Source organism: Rhea pennata, chromosome 5, assembly GCF_028389875.1.
Source record: "Rhea pennata isolate bPtePen1 chromosome 5, bPtePen1.pri, whole genome shotgun sequence".
NCBI lineage: Eukaryota > Metazoa > Chordata > Aves > Rheiformes > Rheidae > Rhea > Rhea pennata.
The window spans coordinates 8,243,187-8,268,999 of NC_084667.1; the positions used below are offsets into that span (position 1 = coordinate 8,243,187).

Here is a 25,813-nt window from a genome sequence, read left to right on the forward strand (position 1 = left end):
ATAATCATGACCATACCACTTTAATGCCACATGGTATATATATGCTACAATATATAGTGCAAAATGGTTTGAGAGTACTGTTCTTACCCTAACCCCAGAGAAAGAGACACTTGTAGGCAACTTATTCAACTCTGCTATAAAACTGTTTTCCATGCCACATTCTCTTTGGAGCAGTGTTTCTATTTCACTTACTTAAGCCATCAATTCTTTATTTTTCTTTTAGATACACTCAGAATACAACATCTCAAAATGCATATACTTAAAATATTTCATGGGCTTTTGCTTTTTTACCTCGTGTCACAAGCAACATGCTGTATTTACTTCCTTTTCCTAAAATTTACTCTGGTTAAGACTTCAGTTAAAGGCTTTTTTTTGTTTGTTTTTTTTTGTTGTTTTTTTAAGCAAGGTTGACCGTAACTATGAAGGAAGATCAACGTTCTGAAGCTGCTCTATTAGACAGCAATCCTGCGAAGTTTGCAGCAAGACTGTACTACAGAATTTTTAACTATATTCTTACATATGTATTTTGAAATCAAACTAACCTCTCCAAGCAATGCTACTGAATTTAAATTTCATCTTTGGTTTCTTATTAATAAAATATTGCCAAGGGTATTTTATTCATAATTATCTTGCAATGAACAATCTCCTATTTTATATCTATGTTGGGACAGCCTTACTTATCTTACTCTTCTTCTCACATCTACCCAACCAAATTCCCAAGACATTCACATCCACCTGTACTTCTCATTTAAGATTCTCTGTATTTATCAGTATTCCTAGCTATGACATCGCAAATTTGATTGTTAAATTTATGTACTTCTACACATCATTAAAGAATTTATCATATAATATCAAAATCAATGCCAAACCCTGTAGGATTCACATATTGTGATATGTACTAGAATTTTCATTAAATAGAGTCTATATCAAAATAATTCATGAAACCTCCTTCAGTCTTCAATATACCTAAAAGTTTTCCCACAGTTTCTTTGTTCCATGGAATTTTAATATGCAGGTTACCTATACTGCTATCAGCATCATTTTGCACTTGTATTCCACTCAGAGGTCTTTTAAAAATTATACAGCTAAAATTCGTAACAGTCTTGTAAAGCACAGCAGCTAAGTATTGTTTGTTCATACTTTTATGTAGAAAGAAAAAACTAATTTTGGCTAGAATTACTGGATCATAAAGCAGTTTGCAATGCAGAACAAGTAATGCAGTTTAAATAAAGGAATATAATTGTGAAAGAGTGTGAGCTCACCTGACCATTATAACCGTGCCTTTTTATCCTCTATAGAATATATCCATGCCTCACTGAACCTAATGGGCTGGACACTACCATAACGAATGCAGCTTACTACTTCACTTGCAACAAATGTTTCTGTTGATGTACATTCAATTATTTTGAGATAATCATCTGTTCATTGGTGAAATGAAATGCAACTCATTTCCATTAGTGTTCTCAAAGTATTCTATTACTCTTCTTGTGAAGTAATACACTGAAATTGAGCAAATTATTCAATCCGAAAAATCACTGGCATATTTAGAATACACTGAGGTGTGGCAATATTGGTTTGGGAATCAGCACCCTGTGGTCCTGATGAGATCGTGGCCCTGCAACTGCACACAGACCTGCTTGCTCCCCATGGTGCATGTGTTAGTATGTACAGGCACCTTAGAGAGGCACCCAGTCATGCTAATTTCCCAGAAAAGATACTGAGAGCTTCCCCCATAATGCTGTCCTACAAGTACTTCCTTTATCTGTGTGCATAAGCTTCAGGTGGGCCCCCTTCTGCCTTGTTCTGATGATTACAAGATCTCTCTCATCCACATCAGCCCACACCCTGCTTGCCAATCCAGTCCACCATTGGTGGGCTGTCATCTCCCTCCCCTGTTGCTCCTTGCTTAATGCTCTCCTCACCAGGCTGGACACCCTGTTTGCAAAGATGCTTTTGCTCCATGTGGGGGGCAGGTGAATCCCATCTCTTTCCAGCAGTCCTTGATCCTCAAAGAGAGTCATAAAAACTGAATCTCTGCAGTCAACACCAGATGAACAACACCAGTTGAACCATATCCAGTCCATCCAGTCCTCCTCAAGCCCTTCCCTCCCACCTGTAGGACTCAAGACAAAACCACCTGGCCTCCCACGATCTTGAGACTTGCCCATAAAGCCATGTAGTCATGCTTGATACATTCAAGCTCTCCACTGGTATTATCATTGGTGCCCACATGGAAGAACAGCATAAGACAACAGTCCAAGGTTTAGAGAAGCCTCAGCAGTCTCACTGCAACATCCTGGAGCCAAGATCTGGGCAAACAGCACACCTTCCTAGACAGCAGATCGTGCCTGCATCCTCCACAGCAGGAAGTCTCCCACTACTGTCCCTCACTGTTTCTTTCAAGTACTGCTTGCACAGTTCAGGCCCAGCAGACTCAGATGCTTTCCTGCACAGAGCTCCCAGTCCTTCATCTGCTACTAGGGCACTGAATGTATTATTCTGTGGCTGCAGACCTGCAGTGGACTTCTGGCTGTCAGAAGTCACAAGCTTCCAGCCATTGCTATCATGAGAGTCTCTATTTCTTATCCAACAAGCATAGACTCTGCTTCCCCACCTTTGTGCAGTTGAGGGTTTAGTTTTTCTATCTGCAGGGTCTCAGATTAGGTCAATCTCTTTCTCATCATCTCTAATGCTGCACAGTCTGCTGACCTCTTCCCACAGTGCATAGACTCTCCACCACCACACATCTGATGCAGATAAGGGCACCCTTTTCCCCTGCACTAGACTTCATGGAGGCTCCAGAAAGCCTTGCAGCCAAACATTGAGAGCTGCATCCTCCCTTTGAAACTCTGCCTGAACTGAGGCCTCTGATGTGCCAAGAGTAATTGCTCCCATGGGTGCTGGAGGCTGTACATCATCACCATCACTGCCAAGCACAGGAACACTGTCCTCAGCAGAGCTTCTAGCCCCCTTGAGTACAAACTGCTGCCTCCATTAGCTGTGCCTTAGTCCCAGCACTTTTACAGAGCTTCCCCAGCACCTGCTGAAAGGGTGTTTGACCCTCCCTAATCAGGAGTCAGCTCAAACACTCAAAAATGCTTTGATCAGGAACAGCAGATAGAGCTTGTTAGAAGCTGCTAAAGCTTGCTAGAAGTCAAGGCTATCTGTAGCTATCCTTTCCTGGCAGCACTAGGCACTCTCAATTTCTCAAAAGGTTCGCAGGACTCCTCTGATGATCGCAGAAGATGTTCCCAGAAGATCTACAAGATCTAGAAGCAAAAACCAGAAAGTGATGCATCTAATATGCATCACAGTGCATCCAATGCTCTGGGAGCTATTTTCGGGCTGGCACTTACACAGTCCAACTCTTGCCAGAAGTGTGCTTGACCTTCCTTAAGCAGGTATCAGCTGGAACAAAAGCTCAAACACACTTTGATCAGGATTATGCTCTGTACAGTCAAACAGTATCTTAGTTCTAAGACTCATATTTGATGAGTTAAGAGTAGTAATTACTTCAAAATATAGTAGATCACAATCACCATGTCCAGAAACATTCCCTGTATCTTTTCGTATATAAGCTATTAATTACAGGCAGCATATTCTCAAACGCAATAATCTTGAAGAGGGCTCTGTAAATTACAGGATATGATATCACGAACCAACATAAAACTAACTGCACCCAAACTACAATATACTATAAAATATCATTAGAACAGATTTTAGTGACAGAATCTAGAGCAAAGGATGATTTTTGAAGACTTGTCCAAGATTCAAGACTTCAGTCTCAAAGTACTTTTTTAAATCTCCCTCACACATCAAGATTATTTTCCTTTTATTAGCAGTCCTTCAAAACAATTAATACAATTATATACATATATATGTATATACACACACATATAAACTGCCTATATTTCCCAATATTCCCACCGCATGTCTTTCTGTGTGGAAGAAGGAAACAGCCTGTATTCCCTTCTGTTCAATACAGTACAGTATTTATAATGGAATCCTTCAAGTAGTTCATATTGTCATGTAATAAAATCATAAATAGAGATAATCAGATTAGCACTCTATACATTTTAACCCTAAAAGCACTATCAACATTTATTGAAAATTATGATTACACATTTGCAGTTAAACTGTGCCTACAAGGACAATTCACAGAATAGGATATCACAGTGCATGGAATCCTCCGTAAAAAAAAATTCTTACCAAGTAAGTCTGAAGCAAAGAACAGTGATCACTGGCTTATGTTTACTATTCCACAGATACGGCTAAACGTAATATGTGTTAAGTTTCATGTCTAACAAAGAGATTTTTTACACTATTTATGGGTAAGCTTCTCAGCGCTAAGGGCAGATGACCAAACCTTATCAATCTCTCTCAGCAAAAACACTGACAAAAAATACTGCTAATTTATGTTAAGGTTCTGGTGAAAGGAAGCCTGCTTAATCATGCTTCTGACACAGCTCACCAAAGCAGTCTCAGAAGGTTTTATCACATTTTATCTCTCTCTCAACACGCCTTTTGTGGGAGTCTTCAAATATCAAGGCACCTATTACACTGCCTTACTTTGTTATAATCTACTCCTCAGCACATGCAAGCAATGTAGTCACTGGTATCTTGAGTTGTTGCTTTAGGCTTCTCTGACCAAGCTTAACCTGCAGTAAGTAGAAGAGAAACTTCCTTAAGAAGATGCTTCTATGACTGAAGAGCCCCCGACCATCAATAAAACGGACCATTCCTGAGATCTCACTGGACTCGCTATTCCTCATCAACTTTGCCTGCCAAGAATGACACAGAACGTCTTCTTTTGTTCACATGGTTCCCTAGCGGAATGCATGCTGCTTTCTTATACACACTATCATTACAGACTTCAGATTAACCAGCTGCAATTCTGTACGGCATTCTTTTAAACTGAACGCCACACATACAAAATCCAATAGCCCTTCTCCAGAGTCGAGCAAGATCATGAAAACACATCCAAGTACATTCTGGGTTTGTTTTTTTTGGTTTGGGGTTTTTTGTTTGTTTTTTTCACAATTGTTACATCATTTTAAATCTATACACAATTATCCTCAGAAAAAATAATCTAAATCCCTTACAAGGTTAATTTAAATTCCCAGTTAACTTTGTAATTAAAATATTAAGGCCAGCTCATAAAGCCGTTCTGAAAACAGGTGTCCACAAGAATATCTGAACCTGTTAAATGATCTGCTTTAAAATTATTGGATTAACTTTCTTGATAATCTAATGGAGATGAGCTCTTTTTATATGTAGGCTTTGTGTGTGACAATAATGAAGGATTAGCACGGTAACCAAAAAATGTGGCAAATGTTCAGCACTACTCAACATGGGACTACATTTGATTATCTTCTTGCAAGAGTTCAATTAGTCATTTTTTCACAAGCTGTAAAAATACAAACACTAGTTTTTGCACAGAATTTGTATTTCACTCTATCTTGTGTCCTTCCCAATAATACACAAATAAGCAATAGAAAGCTTATAGTACTTATTGCTTTACTGAACAAGCTATAAATACAGAAATTATTAATCATATTTTTCTCAATACAATGTAAAATTCAAAAGATGAAAGCCATATGTCCTTTGGACCTACTTCTTCGTATCTGATAGCATACAATATATCAAGGATCCACTGACTCTCAAACCAAGAGAGAGAGAAAATTTTCCAAAGGAAACTAAAACTTTTTGTTGTTACAATTACAACAGATAACAGGCCTTAGGCCATTAATCACATAATTCCATATTCACCCAAGACTTAGGCAAGAAAGTGAAACACATTCAGTTGCCCACCACAGTTCATAATAATACCAGTAACCTGGACAAGGTCTATTTATATATGGAGTAGTTTGTAAACTGTCTTCTGTGGATCAATGGAAGCAATTGTGGACTACTACAGATCCTTGCAGTATCTGTTGGCAGTAGGTGAATATCTGGCTGTTCAGGTAATACCAGCTGGTCTACCCTGCTTTTGCAAACAGACTTGGGATTCTCGCTGTAAAGTGTATCCAGACTAACACAGACAAGAAGACAACACACGTCAATAAAACAAGATTCCTATATAGGGACAGAAGTATCCTACACTACAGGAGGGAAAAGGAGAAGACAAAAGGAAGAAAACACTGCAGAAAAGTATCTGCTTTATATGATCATAAAGCAGACTAGAGACTTTGGGCTGATGAAAAGGGAAAAATAAAACAGAGTTAGGGAACGATCCAGTGAACAACAAAAACAAAACCACAAAGAACCCCCACAACCAGCCCAACAGTCCCTCAGTGTTAGAAACACTGTATGTTCAAATGCTTTTCCCTTACTACGTTCTCATGCAAGATAGCATAAAAATACAAATGATACACCATACCTAGTATTTCAAGAACTGCTGGATACAGGCTGGATTTTTGCAGCTAGCCATCAATGCAGTGCCTAGTACTAGCATTACAGCTACACTTTATATCTGTTCAAACTCCAAATATTTATTACTTCATAGAACATTCTTGGCTCAAATATGACAAGAAGGATTGGAAAATCAGGGAAAAGGGCAGGATGAAGAACTATTCAGCTCTTTTACTTACTGAGTTTACCAGCATTTCTTTTTTTCTTTTTTTTTTTTTTTTTGTACATATATAGTATTACCAGACAACATAGTTTTATTACTGTTTGCTTGAGTTGACTTTTCTGGCTGAATCCATCAAGACAAAATAATATGCTTAGTGGTTAAGACCGCAACTATTAGTTTTGACTTCAGTAAGATTTTGCTATAGATTAAGTTCTGTATGCTCCAATTTATATGACTGTGCCAGGTTTAAAAAAAAATTATTGTTACACAGTAAATATTATCAAATATTTGTCTGTATATTGCATGTTTAATCTTACAGACATCCATCTCTGTTTACTTTATAGGACCTTTTTATAGTTGGAAAATACATCTTCCAAAGCATAGTTGTTAACTGTTAACATCCACTAAATAATCCCAAATTTTCTTAGAATCCTCTGTTAATTACGATGCAAAGATAAGCACCCTTTTTTATTCATGCAAGTTTCAACTCTCAAACCGCCACCGCTGTTGCAACTAGCACAACCACCTTTCAGAAGTTCAATGGGAACCAAATCACATCACTTTAACGTTACAGAACATTATGGCTAGCAGATTGATTCACAAGATCAGTCGTTGAAGGTATCAATAATTCTAACAGTGAGGTTTTTCACTATTAGATTAGATGGATGGAATATTGCTTCTCTCACATGCTATTCATGCTAAAGTGTAGAGAGGATGTATTTACCAAGTAACTTTTACAAAAATCTTGGAAAGAATAAGACGAATAGCCTTGAATAATATCTCTTAAGAAAAAAAATGTTTCGGTTAATAATTAAAAATAACTTCTTTTTAAAAGCATTATATAAAAATGTCTCTCCCCACTATCAAATTAGAAGATTAAGAAATAACTGAACTTTTGGAAACAAAATGACGCAATGCAAGTAATTTCTTCAGTGAAATTTCTTCTCTTAGAGCTCTGAATTCTACCCTTTGGCAAATGCCAGCTGCCGCCACAGTGGCTCAGTGAACTCTGTGATCTTTTAGCCTCAGAAAATAAACAGAGGTGACTACGCTTTGAAATTACTTATGTTTAAGGACTCAGCAGCAAAAGTACTCATTTATAAATACTCTTGTAATGCAAACATTTTTAAAGTTTGATTGAATATTAGCAAAAGCAGTAATTTTGAAAAGTGGAAGAACGCAGAGCTCTCTGATTAAACAAAGATTCCCAATACTGTCACCGCTTAAGAATACCATTCTGTTTTTATGCATTCTCTTATTGTGACTAGTACCATTACACTCAGAACATGTAAAAATAAAATTTAAGATACCTTTTCCTGTTTTCACAGAATTACACATAGAATTACAAGATCTCCTGTTCATCCTGGAAGATAGTAACTGGCTTGCCTAAGGCATTTCTGTCTAGCTCACAGATTAGCAAAAATAGTATTATTTTTCTATTTATTCTGTGTTTTTGATTTTTTTGATTTCTCACGAAATGTGTATGCCAGCAAAAATGAAAATACTTTATGTATTTTTGTTAATACTTCAAGTTAGAAAATTCTCTCAAATTAAAGAGAAAAGAACCTGGAAGTAGAGACTCCAACTTCCTACTCTTGTAGAAACATGACACTTTGGCATTAAAATGAATAGTTTTGAAGACTGTTTGTTCCCAGTGTTCCCTTGAGTTGGGAGAGCCAGTTAACATATTTACAAAGCAGAACCAGAGTAAATTCAACCCCTATATCCTGCACTTTTCAACAAACTAAGGCTAGAGTGCTATAAACGTGAAAGAATAGGAACATCTAAAAGGAGAAAGGATGTGGTATGAGGTAAAAAAGAAAAAAAAAAGTAAGAAAGCATCGTGTGACAACTTTCCTATAATCCTCAACTGAATAAAATTTGCATAAAACCTTGCTGCACAGTATACTTAGCCCAGTACTTTAGGCACACCAAGAGGACTAACAGAAAACCAGTTCTTTATTGGATTCACTGTTTGGCACTGAAGGAGTTATAGCACATTCTGCAGACAGATATCGTTTCGCTCTAAGCTGACTGTAGTTAGCACAGAATCAATCCCGGAATTAACAACGCCAGCTCTCAGGTAATACGCTTCACCTCTTAATCTGGAATCATATCAGGGTCGATACCAGGAAAATCACGTTCACAAAACTGCTTTCTTAGCATGGGTATGGTGGGCTGACATCTACTAACTAAATACCAACTATCTGCAGTTAATCAAAACCCAAAGATGCAAATTTGAAAAAATTCTGGAAGAAAGCTCTTCAGTGTTTATCACATAAAAGGTAATCAAAAACAGGCAAATGTTTAAAGTAACATGGAAGTTTTTTTTAAAAAAAAACTCAATTCTTTTTTTTAAGACGAAAATGTAAAAATTCTCATCTACTCTTTATTGAACAGATTGTTTAAACTAAGCAACACTACTATGCCTTGGTATTGTAATAAATTATTGTAAAGTGAAAATAAATTACTACTTCTTCAGAACATTTGGACAGTACAGAAAGCATTCTATCCGTTGTGATATAAATACACACATAAATTATTATACTGGAAAGTATATAATGCATACAGAAAGACAGACACTCGACATGGTTATTTAAAGAATATTAGTAACTTTTTACTTTCCGTAAGACCTTTGGTAGTTCTGATTGGGAAAAATGAATTTTTAAAATTACCCATTTTAAAATGCAGACTTAAAAATGAACTTTTAAAAAGTATCTAAATAACACAAAATTCTGAGCAGCAGCATGAAGTTCTTTTTATATACAAAAGATAATTACTGTTTTGACGGCAAGTGAAATTATATTATTATAAGATTTTCTTGCTATAAATAGTTATCTATTCCAATTCATAACATTTATGAAAAATAATCATCACGAAGAATTGTTAGAATATATCTGTGCAACTGTAACGATATTAAAATGTACAATTTATGTTTAAAGCTCCACAATTTTAAAATTATATTATTTTAAAATAGTTTAATGAATAACACAATTCAAAGTTACTGCTCTATTCATATCATAGATTACTTTCAGCTATATTTTCTATCAGAAAATAGCATTAAAAAAATCAAACTGTTCTGTGAAAACTCCACGGCATAAGTGGCCTGAGTATGCTTTAACCAATTTTTTAAGTGGTTATATAACATACATGTGTAATATTGATGTAGTAGTAAAATGCTTAAACAAAATATAGACAGAAACATACAAGTAGTATGTTTGTGCAGTATGATTTCAATTTCACTTCTTTTTTTCGCCTTTATTCAGATATTCAACTAAAAAGAGCGACAATAATTTGAAGAAATGTCTCAACACAGGTTTTAATACACCATGCTGGCAGAAGTATTCTACTGGCAAGCAAAATATTTATCACAGAGATATTAGTACAGGAGTTTTGTTTAATTTCACATTTTAATGTCTCTACCTGACCCTCTCAGAGTTCAAGAAAAGGAAGATTAGTGATAATGCTTTCAAATTTAATTACTCTATTACATGCACTGTAATTATTAGTGCAAAATGTTACATTAATGAATATAAAAGTTAGCAGTAAATTACCTCGTAGTTATTATCAATTTCCCAAGCTACTGCTCCTTAAGATAACCCTCTCCCTATGGTCCTTCCGGTAATTTTTCTTTGCCTGATAAACATGATGATTAAACAGCACACAGTGGAAACCTTTGATACTTTTTAAATTAAATCCATGCCGAGCCTAAGGGCTAGGTCTGATTTCAACTAAATATGTCAGTTAATCAGATAAAAAATTATCAGTAGCCCAAAGAAACAGCAGCCTTAGGCTTCATCAGTGCCAGAGAAAACTGAACAAAATAAGACACACAGACAATATCACGTTATGAGTAAAGGTTACTGCTAAGCATATAACTGCACAGAACTATTCACCACCTTAATAAGAAGTGAATAAAGAAATACTGCATTCAAAGAGCTAAACTACTATATATGCCTGCCTACGTGCTTTAAAAGAAAATGTGAACACTCCAATTTAGAGAAAATGCAGAATATTCCCCCAAAATCCAAAGAATGGTTAAACTATCTTTATTTTTTAACATTTGCTTCACAGCTTTACCACAATAGAGTTCATTTTATGACAAAGATAAAAAATAGATTATCTCTACATATTATTCTCTTTGCAGTTAATATTCTACTCGATGCTTATGTTAGAAACACAGAACTGTTACATATGCTTAATCAATTGTGTCTGAATAAAGATTAAGTCATTTACAAAACTACCAATTAAAACGCAACATATTTGCAGATATGTGATTAATAATATTATTGTTTTAGTAACTTTAGTAACAGGACTTCTAAGCTTCTTAGCAACTGAGTAGAAAAATCTTAAATATGGGGTTTTCATCATAATTTATGAAGTGTTCTAAGATCACTGATTACACTGTTTTCAAATACAGAACGTGATTTTGCAAGCTTTGATGTGTCACAAGCATCTGCAAGAAATCGAAGACAGTATGGCACAGTCTCTGAGACATACATATAATAAGAAGTGATTGTGAGAAGTCCACTGTCTGCTAAGCCTCAAAATAGGCCTCTACATCCCTAAAGGGGAGCAGAAAATCAATTAAAAACCTATTAATTAATCTATTCCTTTGTGCCCAGGTATTGCTGGTCTCATGATGCTCACAATTACATTGTTTTGAAAACTGAAGGTCAAGGTCCGTAACTGAATTTCCTCCCTCAGCAGAAAGTTCCCCTGGCATTCAGAAGACAGGCAGTAGAAATCCCAAGGAAAATGGGGTGCCATATTCAGCAAACAGTAAGTTTAATATTTCCACTGAATGGAGTTTTCATAAATAGCCACATTGTTCGACTGAGAGAGCAGTAATGAACCACCAGGGGCAAGTGAGAAAAGTAGTTTCTTAAATCAACTTTGTCACTTAAAAAAAGTGAGAAAATATAACATCAAACTATATAATCAGTTTAATCCAATTATGTTCAACAGTTAGATCACTTGAGAGAGAAAAGTAATTAGCACCCTTAGAGCAGAAAAAGCATAAGCAAGAGACAAACTGTTAGCTTCCATGAGCATAGAGAGAAAAGAATTTCTATTACCAGTTTAACAGGACAAGGATCAGCAGGAAAAACATAAATAAATAAATGAAGGTTTTTATCAAGGTCATGATTTTAACGTCTTGTAGAACTACAAAATCTAGTCCCTAGACTGACTTTCTTTTTAAAGGACCAGGTAAGCTCTCTCTTGAAATCCAGGCTGAGAGATCAAAAAGGAAACAGTTGCTTTCTGAAAAAAATGTTCTGTTGCTACAGCTACAATGACAACAGCAATTCTATTACCACATTATATAGATGTCATCATTAGAGGTCTGGAATAGAAATTACACAATGCAGGAGTGTAAAAGCCAACTAAACAGCTACAGCCACTTCCTAAATCATATCCTAAATCAGACTGCTGACCTAAAACTCTCAAATTTCCATGCCTTGCAACTCTTATCTGCAGGAACGATCATGCAGAAGACTTACGAAACTGAGAATACACTTGAGAACATAACTGAATGCATCTATTTCCTGATATACTCCAAAAAATCCGGAAGCTTTGCTAACTATCACCAGAATAACCTGTTAGCCATTATGCAAGAGAAATGACACAAACACCTTTTCATGAAGAAAACAGCACAACCAAACAACTCTTAACTGACCTATTTGTCTCCTCCAAAAAGTTTACAATTTAATCCCTCAAACTTGACAAAACACTTACACAATGGAACTTAGATATCTCGCTGACTCCAGCTCCAATTTCTTCCACCTCAAAACAGTCATCCTAACAAATACCTCCAATATGTCAACCTTAAGAAAATCAACCAGATGAGTTATCCCACAGCAAAGAAAACCTCACCTTAGACTGCTAGACTGTTTGCTTAAAAAAAGTACCAAAGATGAAATACCCGAGTTCTGCCCAGCTTTCCCTGAAAGAAAAAAAAAGGCTGCAGCATCTCCAAGACAAAGAATGAGCTGCAGTGTTCTCACCCTGGAAAGACAGCATCAGAAAAGCTGACAGAGAACATTCTGACACCACATATGACAAGAAGCAAAACCAGACACCACATTTTTTTCGTTTCAGAACTCGAGAACACCACCAGCTCACGTCGCCTTGTAAAAATTACCATCAAGTACCATCAACTTGACCTAAAATAAAAGACTGCAAATAATGGACTCCCTCACTGATTTCCACAACAAAATTAGCAGTTATCACCCCTTTATCAAGCTATCATTTGGCTTGACTTCAGCAAGATTTTTGACACTGTCTCCCATAATATTCTTGGAAAAATATTCTATCCAGTTGGGTAAAAAAACTGGCTGGATAATCAGAACTGAGAGGGTAGCAGCAGGTCGCACTCTACCTGGACTGGCCTACTGCTAGGGCATATGTTCGGATCTGTCTAGTTTAATGTCTTTATCCAAGAGGAGGTGATAGTGTGCACACTCATTAATTTGGGAGAAACAGCCAATATGCTCAAAGGTCTCTGCCCTTGAGACCAACCTACACAGACTGAGAAAGTAGGCTAAATGGGAATCTTGTGAAATTCAAGAAGGACAAATGAAAAGCCCGGATGTAATCTGGAAAGGAAGAATCCAGCTTTAGGCAGGAGTCTGGACTAGATGACCTCCTCAGATCCCTGTCAACCTTTTTTTCATTTCCCTTCCTCCAGATTCCTGATTCTAATTTTTTTATGTCAATGATACATGAGCACTGCTGAAGTGCTTAATACTACTGACAAAAAGTTATGATCACAATGTCCCTTTTCTGAAAAAAAAAAATTGTTTTGAATTACTACTTCAGCAAGATGACAAGCAAAATTAATATTCGTTTTATTCTGATGAGCTTCCTACATCTTTTAATAACAGTTTTTTTAAATAGGTTTTAATAAGCACAGAGACATCTCAGCAGATACCAAACTGATTAGTCTGTGTGTTCAAAAATCTCTGCTTCCATACTAATTTTTTATACACAGAAGAAGGGATTGTTAGTCCTAAGGTCCACCTACTTCACCCATCCGTATCAGCTGATTTAAGACCTGTTTTATCTTTCTATGACCTTAGACTACTAGGGCTACAAGGGGAAGGCTTTATAAAGTATTCAGTACTGAAAGAATTCTTGCCCAGAAAGCAGCAAGAAGCAAACAGAATTTCCATTTGGGAAAGGTGTTGGCAAAATGAATTGAAAGTAAAGAGGTTAAGAGAAAAAAACTGCACGGAAATTTTGAAAATTAAGAGTAGAAACTCACTTCACTAAGGTAAGAAATAATGGAGATCTACAAGTAACAGCTTGACAAATATTAGTAAGTGGATTTTGTTGATGATGCACAGAAAAAAAACAAAGAACAGTATAATTAATTTGGGAAAAAATTCTCAAGAGCTGAATTCTAGTATAAGAAATGTCAGGAGGACAGATCAAATTACTTATAGCACAATACACAAAAAACCGGAGAGAATCTAGAAGTACCTTTCCATTAAATCTAAAGTGAGACTGGTAGCAGAGCATTCAGAAGGAAACCGATCTGGCGACCTAACAAACCCAAGAAGGACAAAGACAGACCCATCACCAATCACATACTGCTATAGACACAAGAGTAAAAATAACACTGGACAAGACACAGAAAGAGGGAGACAGAGAGAGAAGCAAAAGCTTTGAGACAAACATGAATGGAAATTAAAGCGAAAGATGGGAAATAAGCAAAGGAGATTAAAAAAAAAAAGAACAAAAACAAATATGATACCCAACAAAGCACAAAGATCTTTAGGAATGAGATCACTACTTTCAGTGACTCAAGTGATCCATTACCTCAAGACCAAAAGCAGTCCCTCCAAAAAATGGAGATTTACTTTTATAAGTACTTCCTGCTAGACAAGATACTCTCTCTTCCCTACAGTTTCCATAGTGAATCCACAAGCACAGCTTCCACAATATTTTCAGTTACTTTATTGACTTCAGCACGTGAAAAACATTAAGTTGTGAAGTCTTGGATACTGATGTCCTGTATTTGTCCATTCTACAAGCTTCTTAAAAAACAGCTCTTCTAAAATGTTCAGCCATGACTTGGAAGAATTTCATAAACTACCTCCTCAAAGAGATTTATTTACTGACCTACTTGCCGAAGCTGCCAACAAAGCTGCCTACCAGAGTTGAACAGTTTGTGATGAGAAATACTATTCATTAATAACTATACTGATACAATTTACACAAGGAACAGCACCTTCATTTATGAAAAAAACATCTTTTGTTTGCAAAATTATGAAACTACGGTAAGTTAAAAAAATCTCAAAATATTTTCTTTAAATTTTACTCATATTCTTGTTAAAACTGAGCTGAAATGTGAAGTCACATAAGATATGTGATTTGATTTCTGCTTCTCCAATTAGTTGATCCTACTTTAACATGACCTAGGGTAAGCATACGAAATCTTCCTGAATTAATTATTGAGCTTCAGACACTCAGAACCATCCCTTTAAGAGGGCTAGGAGAAAAACAGCTACCACCTTCTTGATCTTTTTTTAAACAAGACAGTAGGAATGCCAGAAATGAAACTCAATTTGAAAAAAAAATGCTGTTGATAAGGTTCTATAGACTAGCTATGAATCACAGAGTCTTGCAGATCACTTCGTATCAGTGGAGGACAGGAAATTCCCAGACTAGAGAATTCAACGCATATATAATATCTCATGGCTCAACCTCTTAGGAGAAAATAATTCAAAGTGGAGAGGAATGAATTTAATGTGGATCCACATTAGATCCCTGTGCAAACATTCTCATTAAGAACTGCAGCAGTCTTAAATGGATTGAGCTTAACTCACTTTAAATTAATTTTGAATAATAGTGTATATATATGAGAGGATAATACTGCTTAACTAATCCACTTCAAAAGCTAATTTGGATTCACTTTTATGAATGCCCTGTACATGGCACAGACAGACACAACATTGCTTTTAATCATAATGAAAACATAACTTCTGAAGTTTTACAAATGCATTAATATTGGATACACATATACACAAACAGACAGAAACTATTGAGTAGAAGGGAACATTCATCAGCTCTTGGTCACAGCTTTCAGTGTCTAATGGTAAACTCATAACCACATTTAATTAGAATATAGCCCTCTTGCTACCAGATGCTCCAAAGATTGAGTGAGACTGTGCAGGGGTGCATTTGTATGCACATGAGCATGTGCACATACCACTGTCAATAAGAAGGGAGAGAGAGCAAAATAAAATTCTCAAAGTCTCATATCAGATAGAAGAATACTGAAATATTGCACTTAGAAAGCACTAAAATTGTGTTATAAATGGTAGTGATATAAACCCAGAAAAATCTTCCACAATAGGCAACTCATCACACGATAACTACAATTTTATTTATATACTGTAAATGCAGCTAAACTGAAAAATCAAAGTGAACAATCAGTCTAAGCAATTACATATCACTCATTAAATATTTTTAATGTTATTTCCTGTATTAACCATTTTCATAGATGAGAAATAAGTAGTTTTACATACAAAGAGCTTTTTAAGTAGCTATCATAACACTTTCTAGAAACTATTTAATTTAGTTTTACTTTTAGATTCATATTTTCCAATGGAAAAATATACATAGTAAAAATAACACATTTATTCTAATTTAGTATAGTTAGATATAGCTACCACAAAAAAACTACAAAACAAAATCCAAATTCATACTGACTTGCTAGATATTGAAAAGATTAACTAAGGACCTTTCCATAGAACAGAAAAGGTTTTGTTTTGTTTATATAAATCAACCAAATGCACAAGAGGTCTATGTGCCATCAACAGAAGCAGCAAAGTCTTTGTCAGCGAGACGACAGTCTGTAGCTGAACAAAAAATACATTTGTGTAGTGATTTGGTTTCACATAAATGTCTGCTTCACCTTTGGGACTTTCAACTTTAAATGCTCAGATAATTAAAGAACAAGCTTGCCTGCAGACACTTCTTTCAGGAAATCTTATTTATAAAATGTCCTGAACAAAGATTGATTGCTTAATTTGATAACCAAATTTAGCATGAACAGGCAACTCCAGATTGAATAAAAGACATTATACTGTAATGACAAGATGCCAGTGAACACCTACAAAACAGTTAAGTAACCATGTGTGCTTCTGTTCTCATGTTACATTGAAAATAAGTGTTTGTGATTACAAATGCAACTATTCTGCAATCAACAGCAACTGTTCAACAAGCTGTATCATACATGAAAGGCACAGATCGCATTTATAAACACTTCTCACACATTTATCCAATAGTAGTAGTTAACCACTGTGATTTAATTTAAAAAAAAAAAACAGGTTAAGATTGGAGCTTCTATGATTACGCACGATTTCTTCAAAATAAATGAAGAAAAAAGACCATCTTACGAAAGCATCAACTGGCCTATATTATTATGTTCCGGATACATGCCTTATTGAAGACAAACCTCTTGTTAAATCAAGAGAGGAGAGGTAAAAGAACATTAATTTGCATGCTTCTAGTAATAAGAAGAATCATGACTTGAAAAAAGCAACTCTTAGTTCACTTGCACCAAACTCTGGCCAAGCGAGAATTTCACTCCTTCATTTATTCGTTTAATAGCAACATCAACAAACTATAAGATAGCCAAAATCCAGTCTTCATAACTTAAAGTCTTGACTATATACATAAGCTTTTTTTTTTCCTGCTCTACATTAGTTTTCAACTACATAGTCTATACATGGACTATATTGATGGTAATGGCAATCTACTTCTCCCTGATGAAAAACAAGACACTGGGATGCAGCATAGCACCTGCAGAACAGACTACGAACTGCCTCCACAGCTTGCTGTGGTTCGCTGAGGTTCTTCCCCATGAGCTGGGCTGGACAGTTCAACTCATGAACAGAATTCCACCAAGTGAAGCCATGCTAGGAAAATGCCACATGAGAAGTAATTGTCCAGCCTTGTTTACCTTTTCTGTAAGAGTAATGCCAAAGCAATGTCAGGTAGATGATTCTTGAGCCATTTTTTCTAATTTCTCCTTAGCCATCTGTCCATATAGCTATCAATTTGGATAGCTATATATTTATTTTGATTGACACCTTTCAATAAATGATGGCTAGAGTGTGATACCTTCTCCATGTTACTGGAAAGCAGTTTGAAAGAGTATGTGGAAAAGAAAATTTTGAAAAATCTTCCACTAGAAAAGATCAGAAAGGTGGGATTCCTTGTGGTGAGGGGGAAATCAGACCTTGGCCTTAGAATTTCAATACGTTGAAAAGGGCAATGCTGTCACAGGCACTGTGTTCCACAAGGGAAATAAATCAACTAACTCTAAACAAAAGCAGTATATTCCTTTTCCTTTATATTCTGATTACATCTGCAAAATTAGAGAAAAACCCCACTGTGCTCCAAAAATATCCCCATGAAAACAAGTTGCAAACAAACAAATTTAAAATTGCTAGAAACATGAAATACACATGACCTCCATAAGACTGCAGATCCTGCTTGTTGGCTTGGGTTATAGATGATGTCAGACTAGATCCTTCCTGACCATAAACAACTGCAGATTGCAGAATATTTCTAAAAGACAGTTAGAAAAATATCTTAATATTCTTCAAAATTTCTCAGGCAACTACATGGCTAGATGCTAACGAGAAAGACATTATATGATTCTTTCTGCAGTAAAACTTTGTAATGTGAACTGTAACTGTGTGGTTGAACATCTCATCAGGAAAAAATTATGAAAACATGGCTTCAGTATCTCTGAGACAAAATAAAAGAATGTCAGGTTCAGTCTTTCCTAAATAGGTATCAAAAATTATGCAATGACAGATCCAGATACTAAGTTGTTATAGTTAGATCATAATACACATAAGTACTAATACTTAGCATTGTATAAAGAACATAGATGCTGCTCGTGTATGACTCATTAAAAAACGATGCAAAAATTCACTTTCTGAGATTGAAGAAGCTACTTCAAATAAAAAAAATAAGTGACTGACTTCCTTCAGCAAACTAATGAGGCAAGTGTTCCACCACATAACACAGCTTCACCTGACCCAAACCTACAGTGCTCAGTATAACATTCAGCTCAAACTGAGTATCCAAATTAAAATCTCGTATCACTGATGGAAAATATTTTTCATGCAAGATGTATCATCCACATAGCTCCTGCAGTTCTTAAAGTCCTCAAAAGCCTGTATGTTCAACCCTCACTTTAAGATTTACCCCCACTATAATATTTATTCAGTCTCTTTCACAGCTGCCACCATCTTGGGAGCAGCAGATACAGAATTAGAAGAATTAGCATCAAGCTTTTACTGCAAAATGCCATCCCATAATTCACTAATATTACTCCAAATGCTGCTTAGTGAAGTACTTATCAGAGTCAGAAATACAACTACAGCCAAACTGTATTCAGCCACAGGTCAGTGAAAGAATTTTCAGCCAGTGCAGAATAGCCCAAATCTCTAACTACCAACAAACCAATAAAAGAACACTTTCTTTTTCATATAAGTGAGTCTGATTAATCATATGCTGTGGTGAATCACTGACCCCTAGACCAAAAAAAGCATTTTGTTGTAGAATTAAGGATTCCGATATTATTATTAGAAGAGATACTATTTGCCCATGAAGCATGTAAAGCATACAGAGTAAATTACTGTTTCATTTCCTAACTTTAAGGAATTTTACTGCTACCACATTTGATGATCAAAGTCTTCCACAGACCTTGTTGACCACAAGTACTTTCAGATTTTTTTTTTCTCCTCAATGAGTTTCTGTCTTCTAAATCCTCTCTAACAGAAAGGACAGTCTGATGAAAGGCAATAAATCTCATTATTACATCTAAAACCAAGATATAAGATCCTGAATTGTCTTCATCAAACCACTGACACCACAGAAATAACTGCATTGAATTTGTGGGAAAAATTAGAAGGGCACTCAAAGGTTCCACAAATTTTGGCAGTAATAATCTCTAATGCAGTGTAATCACCAGAGAATAAAATGAGCTGGTATATTCACAATACAAACACAAGTAGCAGCTCAGTGGTAGAGTCTATAACGTCAGGAAAAAAAATGATGCTAAGAAGAGCTTGATGAGCAGGAAGAATCAGTTCAGTCATATTCACCAAAATGTTCCACAGTTTAAGCTTACAGTCAGGCTTTTACAACACAGGACTATGAAAGACCATATGACTGGAATAAAGGAGGAATAACCACAGCATGGGTGTTTAAACTCTACTTCAATAATGTAATCTTGTTCTTTTGTATTAGTTTTTCAATTCATTGATTAAACGCTTTAGCTGCTTTGGTTACATTTTCAGACCAGCTCTTTTGATGCTAAGGGACACCATTATTTTTTCCTTTTCTTTCTAATTATTTTTTTTACATAACAACAAGTTAAAACTAACAGAGACAAGAATAGCTGACTTTTGTCCCTTAAAGGGGATATAGTTATGCAAAGGAATACATTTAAAACACAAAAATGAAATGAACCAGAATTTGAAAAAAGTATACTTAATGAGTCCATTCTGGAAGAAATATATTTTGCATTCATGAAATAATACAACTAAGGTTTAAGAAAACAAATTTGCATTTGAAACCTTAAAATGTAGAAAGATCAGTGACATTTTATGTACAAAAAATAACTTGCGTTCTAATACTAAAACTCAAAAAGGATTTTATTTAAGTGTTCCTGAACTTATGCTGGCAAATACTGAAGCCCTTTATTTCTGGTGAATAAATAGTTGTTCTTTTTTTTTGGCAAGTAAATTTTGGGCATGTAAAGCACACAGGAAAAAATTCCATATTTCATTTTGTTGTCCTCTTATCCCATTCTACAGGATAAGACTCAGAATCATAGGAAAAAAACATGTCTTACATGAAAACAAGCTATTTTGTCTATTTGTTCTTCCCCTTTATTTCCTTGTAAAGAACATAGCTTTCTGAGGGCAAATAAATTTAAAAGATTTCTATTTTCCTAAAAGTAACTCTGTTATACACTATATACATTATATACTCTGTTATATAATGTAATATTTTTAAAGTAATATATCCTGCTTATTTTAATCCATTCTAAATCACGTAAGAATTTCAGAGAATATGAAACAATTTTAGTGTTACTAACAAGTATGAGAAGTAGATGAGTATGTTTATGTACATTTAAGTAACTTATTCTCCTGTATACTACAGTTAAGAATAACATTTTTCAAACTTCATTCTTACAAAGTCCTATTTAATGTGTATTTATACACCCATACACATGCAGGTATGCACGCACTGTAACATCACTACTGAAATCCAGTTACTTTAGAAGTTAAAAAAAAAAAAAAAAAAAAAGTTAAAAGTATGGCAATTCATAACACACTAAGGAGAAAATCATTAAAGCTTTTTTTATGCTTTCTAATGACCTTAACATCAAAGAATAGTACAAAAATTCTACTTCTTAAAGAACATTTCTTCATAATACTAAACATCCAGAACTTAGATTAGCTTTAGAACTACTAAAAGAATTCATAAATTATAAGCATACCCACCAAAACTTAACTATCAGACTTAGCATCACAGCATCTAGCCTTGAAGAAACAGTATCTGAGGCATACTAGGTAATAGCATACTAGAGGAAAATACTGCATTTTACAAGAGGAAATGAACTTCCATTTAGAACTGACTGACATTTATTCAATGCAATATTTTAACAAGACATTACATGTATTTTTCCTATGACTAAATTTGCAAAGACCTATGCAAACACGGTCAAAAGTGTTCCTTACTGCTTGCCTGAAATGTTAATCATGTTCACATTGTACATACCCCAGTTATTTTGACATACTTAAGTAAACAACGTGACATGATACATAGTTATGAAAAACAGAGTTTTAATCTGTTTAAAACAAAGCTGAAATTTCATCAGTGAATAAAATGTCTGAAAATTCTTAACTCAGAATTTCACTGAGTCATGTCATCTGATAAAGTGGAAAAATATTGATTTTTATAATTAATGTACAATGTGCAGATTCAAAATATTTGCAGTCAACTATTTTTGAATTGTCACAAAAATAACCACTAAAATCAATGCCAAGTAATTCTGACTGATACATTTAAAATTTTTCACTGTTCATGGGCAATTTACCAAAAATAACAAAAATAATCTTGTTGCTTGCACTTCCTTCACAGTTATAGACAATTTTTGATTCAAAACTATATCTCTTCTCAAAGCGTTAAATTCTTGATGCTTAATATAAAACATGATGTATTTTATGGAAGGACATTAGTGCAGTGGCATGAGTTATTGGAATGCACATTTATCAGATAACAAACATATCAGGAGAAAGGAGTGCTTGGGGATATAAGATTTACTTGAACTCATTTAGTATTCCTCTGATGGGAAACTGTAGCCCACTATGGACAAATAATAATCAGCTGGCAGGAAAGCTACACAATTTTCCTCTGAAAAAAAATTAGGAGCATATATTTATACACATAAGAATGATAAAACATTATATTCAAATTTGAGGATGATTTTCTCCAAAGGTTATTTGACAAATTCCATCCTTCTTGCCATTCAAAGAGTTTTGAGAAATGCAAGCCTAAACCTAATTTATATTCAATTTTGTTTGTATAATACAATGGAATATGGCAGCGAGGGCCTACTTTAATAATAATAGTAAAACTTCCCTGATTTCAATAGGATTACTCTTAACTCATGGAGATGCACAACAGAGTCAAAGCCAAAATATTCACAATGTACTGATGTGTTACTGTCAAGGAAAGCAGTCTCTTCTATATGCATACAACTATTTCATGTTTTCTGCATAAAGCAATGTCACTTATTCTCCTACCTGCATATCTGTTAGCTTGTTTCTAACTAGGATCATAATATGTAATGATTCCTTTAGAAAATCATGTACATGATGTTTTCAAATTACTAAATGTGTTTGCTAGACATTAAAATACCATTATTCCTATGAGCAGGAATAACAGTAATTAATCTAATTTAATTTTCCTCTTCATATACTTAACAAATTTGTACAAGCAATTTTTGTTTAAATTTACATTAAACACAGAACTTCTATTTTCAAATGCACTCTACCAACGGCATTGCAACTTCGTATTATGCTCTGCATCAGTCTCAAAACATGATCTCCTCAACATCCCCAACAGAGCCATCACCTCTCTTAATAACAGGGATGAAGGAGAAGCTCAAATGAGATATGCGGTGTTGTCACTTTCTATCCCAAGACTTTTGCTTGAGATGCATTTTTATTTTTGATACTTTTTGGCACGTTGTGATACATTTTACTTCTACATTGCAAAACTGGTGATCACGTGGTATCTTATGTGGTAATTAAGATAGTTAATACAGCCACAAAAGTCTTCTTCCTGACTTTTCACAGAGATTCTTCAAGTCTCAGTAATCTAAGCTGGAGTTTTATTTTTTGTTTACTACCCCACAAATAAATCTGTGATGCATCTCCCACATGTCTGCTGCTTCTAGCAGCTTTCGCAGGTAGCTACAGAATGAAATCAAAGCACTGGACAGATTTAACTTTAATCAGAAAAAGCTGATCAAAAGTGAAATTTCTAAAAATAATCTCCCTCGAAAGCCATGAGCTATTAAGGAAACAACGGGAAAAGAGAGTTTAAATACGCCACATACCAACTAAGTAAAATCTTGACATGCTCCTCTATCCCACGCAATAGGTACTGCAGGCCTTCCACTTGCATATCATCACATCACTCGATGTGTACTCGATGAACAATTCTTTTCAGAAATTATACACCTTCTGACAAAGTCAGGACAGATCAAGATAAAATAGTCCAGGAAAACACATAGCAAGTATCCTTTCCACATGGGGCTGGTAGAAGCAGGGTACAAGACAGGCTCATTTTTTCAGTTACAAGGCACAGTTCGGCGGGGAGAGGGGGGGAGTCAGCTGCTCTAAATGACTCATTGATTAGCCTCACAATTAGCGTTCACAAAACACAGCAAACAAAAGTTGACTCAATTATCAAATTTAGAATCACTCCCTGTCATCTGCTTTTGGATCAAGATGGTTATCTGACTCATAATATAGTACAGGATCTCTGGAGGTCAAGAACTTATTTCGCATTAAAGATTTTTTTGCCTTTCTGCTCTAACATGATGATGACACCAGTCTATCTTTCAATGTGCTTTTTGGAACATTTTAGTACACCATCTGTACTCCCACATGTGGAAATAAACATTTTCTTTTTCCTTTCCTTAATCTGACTTAAGTTTACTGCTGCAAAATGGCTAAAAAAGTTGTTTGCATTTCTCAAATAAACTACCGCACAGCACTTTTTTGCTGCTTTAAAATTATTTTTTTTTCAAAATCTGATTAAAATAAAAAAGGATAAATGCAAAAGAGCAATGGCTGTGAATTTGTAACTTCACTATGTCTTTTAACGTTTGGTGTTTAAATTAAATAAACACACCTTTTTCTAAGCCATATAGCTTAATGCATTTAACGTTAACCTCCGCGAAGAGCCTGGCTCTATGTTCTCTATATTCGCTGATCAGGTCGCCGTAGAGAGCAATGAAGTCCCTCCCTCAGTTTCCTCTTCTCAAGGCTGAACAGCCTCACCTCTCTCCTTGCCTCGGAGTCGTATGCTCCAGCTCCTTGGTCATACTGGTGGCTCTCCACTGGACTCGCTGCAGTGCGTCAGTCACCTTTATTGCACTGGAGAGCCAAAAACTGGACACACTACTCCAGGCACAGTCTCACAAGTGCTGAGTAGAGGGGAAGGATCACTTCCCCAGACCAATTAGCTACACTCTTGTTAATACAGCCAACGCCTTACTGAGTTGGCCTTCTTTGCTGTAAGTCTCCTCTTACATGAAGACTGCATCACTGCATTGAAATTGTGTAAGACTACCTCAGGTTTTTAATCCGTAACTGTAAATGGACTCTGAGGTATTACATCACAATCTCATAAAAGAGCTAACATAAATATTCTAAATTTCAAATAATTCCTTTGGTAACATATTTTAGATTAACTCTCTCAAAAATGAGTCTGTGTCTGCACTGCCAGTCATCAGTTCTTCTGATCTTATCATCCTTTCTCCTTGAAGGAGAGCGGAAAGCAGAATTGTCAAGAATATTAAACCGGAAAAAAATAACCTCCTTTCTTGAACAGCATGTCTAAAAGAAAGACCTCTTTCTTTTATGACTCAGGACATAGACTTGGTGAACATGCCTTTACCGTTAATCTTCAAAAGAATTTTTGTTTCTTCTCCAGAATCAGTAGGCTTTGGATCACTGTGCCCAAGTTATGAGAAAATTCCACTGAGTAAAAATGAATAAAGGCCCACAATTAATTATGTGAATTAAGTAATTCACAATTTTCAAATTCTTCTATAGCCTATGCTAACTTAAAACAATGATGATATATAGTCCTTAAAAAAAAAAAAAAAAAAAAAAAAAAGCTATTTTTTATGAAGTGGTATACATTTTCTGCTAATTTTCAATACAATAATCCTACTCAGATTTAAGCATTTATACAGTCCTTTTCTCTTGATGCTTACTACTCCAAAACTCTAATCTCTGGTCTGAACTTCACATAGTGAGAATTCATGGAGGATTCAAACATCTTGAGCAAAATAAAGAGAATTTTGCAGGTAACTGAGGAAAACACTGTTATTTTATGCTTATCTATGACATCATCAACTCCTGCTGAAAATATCACAACTTTCTACAGAGCTCAGATTCCAGTGAAGCACAAAATGCCACACTATGATTTTCAGGTTCGATTCTCTTACAAAGTGCCTTTGTTTAGATTATTTTTCCACCACTGTGTTTGAAAAAAGACAAGGTCATTTAACGTTACTAAAACGATAGAAATGATGCCAAGTCCTAAAAGAAACATTCCAAAACAATATAAAAATGCACTCTCTGACCGGCTTTAGACAGCTTACCTGAAGAATCAAATCTTCCTCTTCACTGGGCTGCTTAGCCACAAGAATCAAGATGACTTATTTATTTATCACAGGAGAAACAGGTATTTTTCTATATAATCTGTATTCCAACTATATATACTGAGCCCACGTCAGATGATTCATCTACTGCAGCCATCCAAAGTCACTAATGCTTTTGAAGTCAGCTATGTCTATCTTTGTTTAAATATGATAAATTTGGCTGAATGATAGCTTAATCAACAGTATGTTCTTAATGATTTCATATTCCCAATAATAATAAAAAAACTTTTGTC

At 35.2% G+C, this 25,813-nt stretch overlaps 1 protein-coding gene across 5 annotated transcripts in view; it reads right to left on the minus strand.

The window, feature by feature from the left end:
- DPH6 (diphthamine biosynthesis 6) overlaps positions 1 to 25,813 on the minus strand; it is a 211,798-nt gene that overhangs the window by 152,254 nt on the left and 33,731 nt on the right. The gene's annotated exons all lie outside the window — the stretch shown is intronic.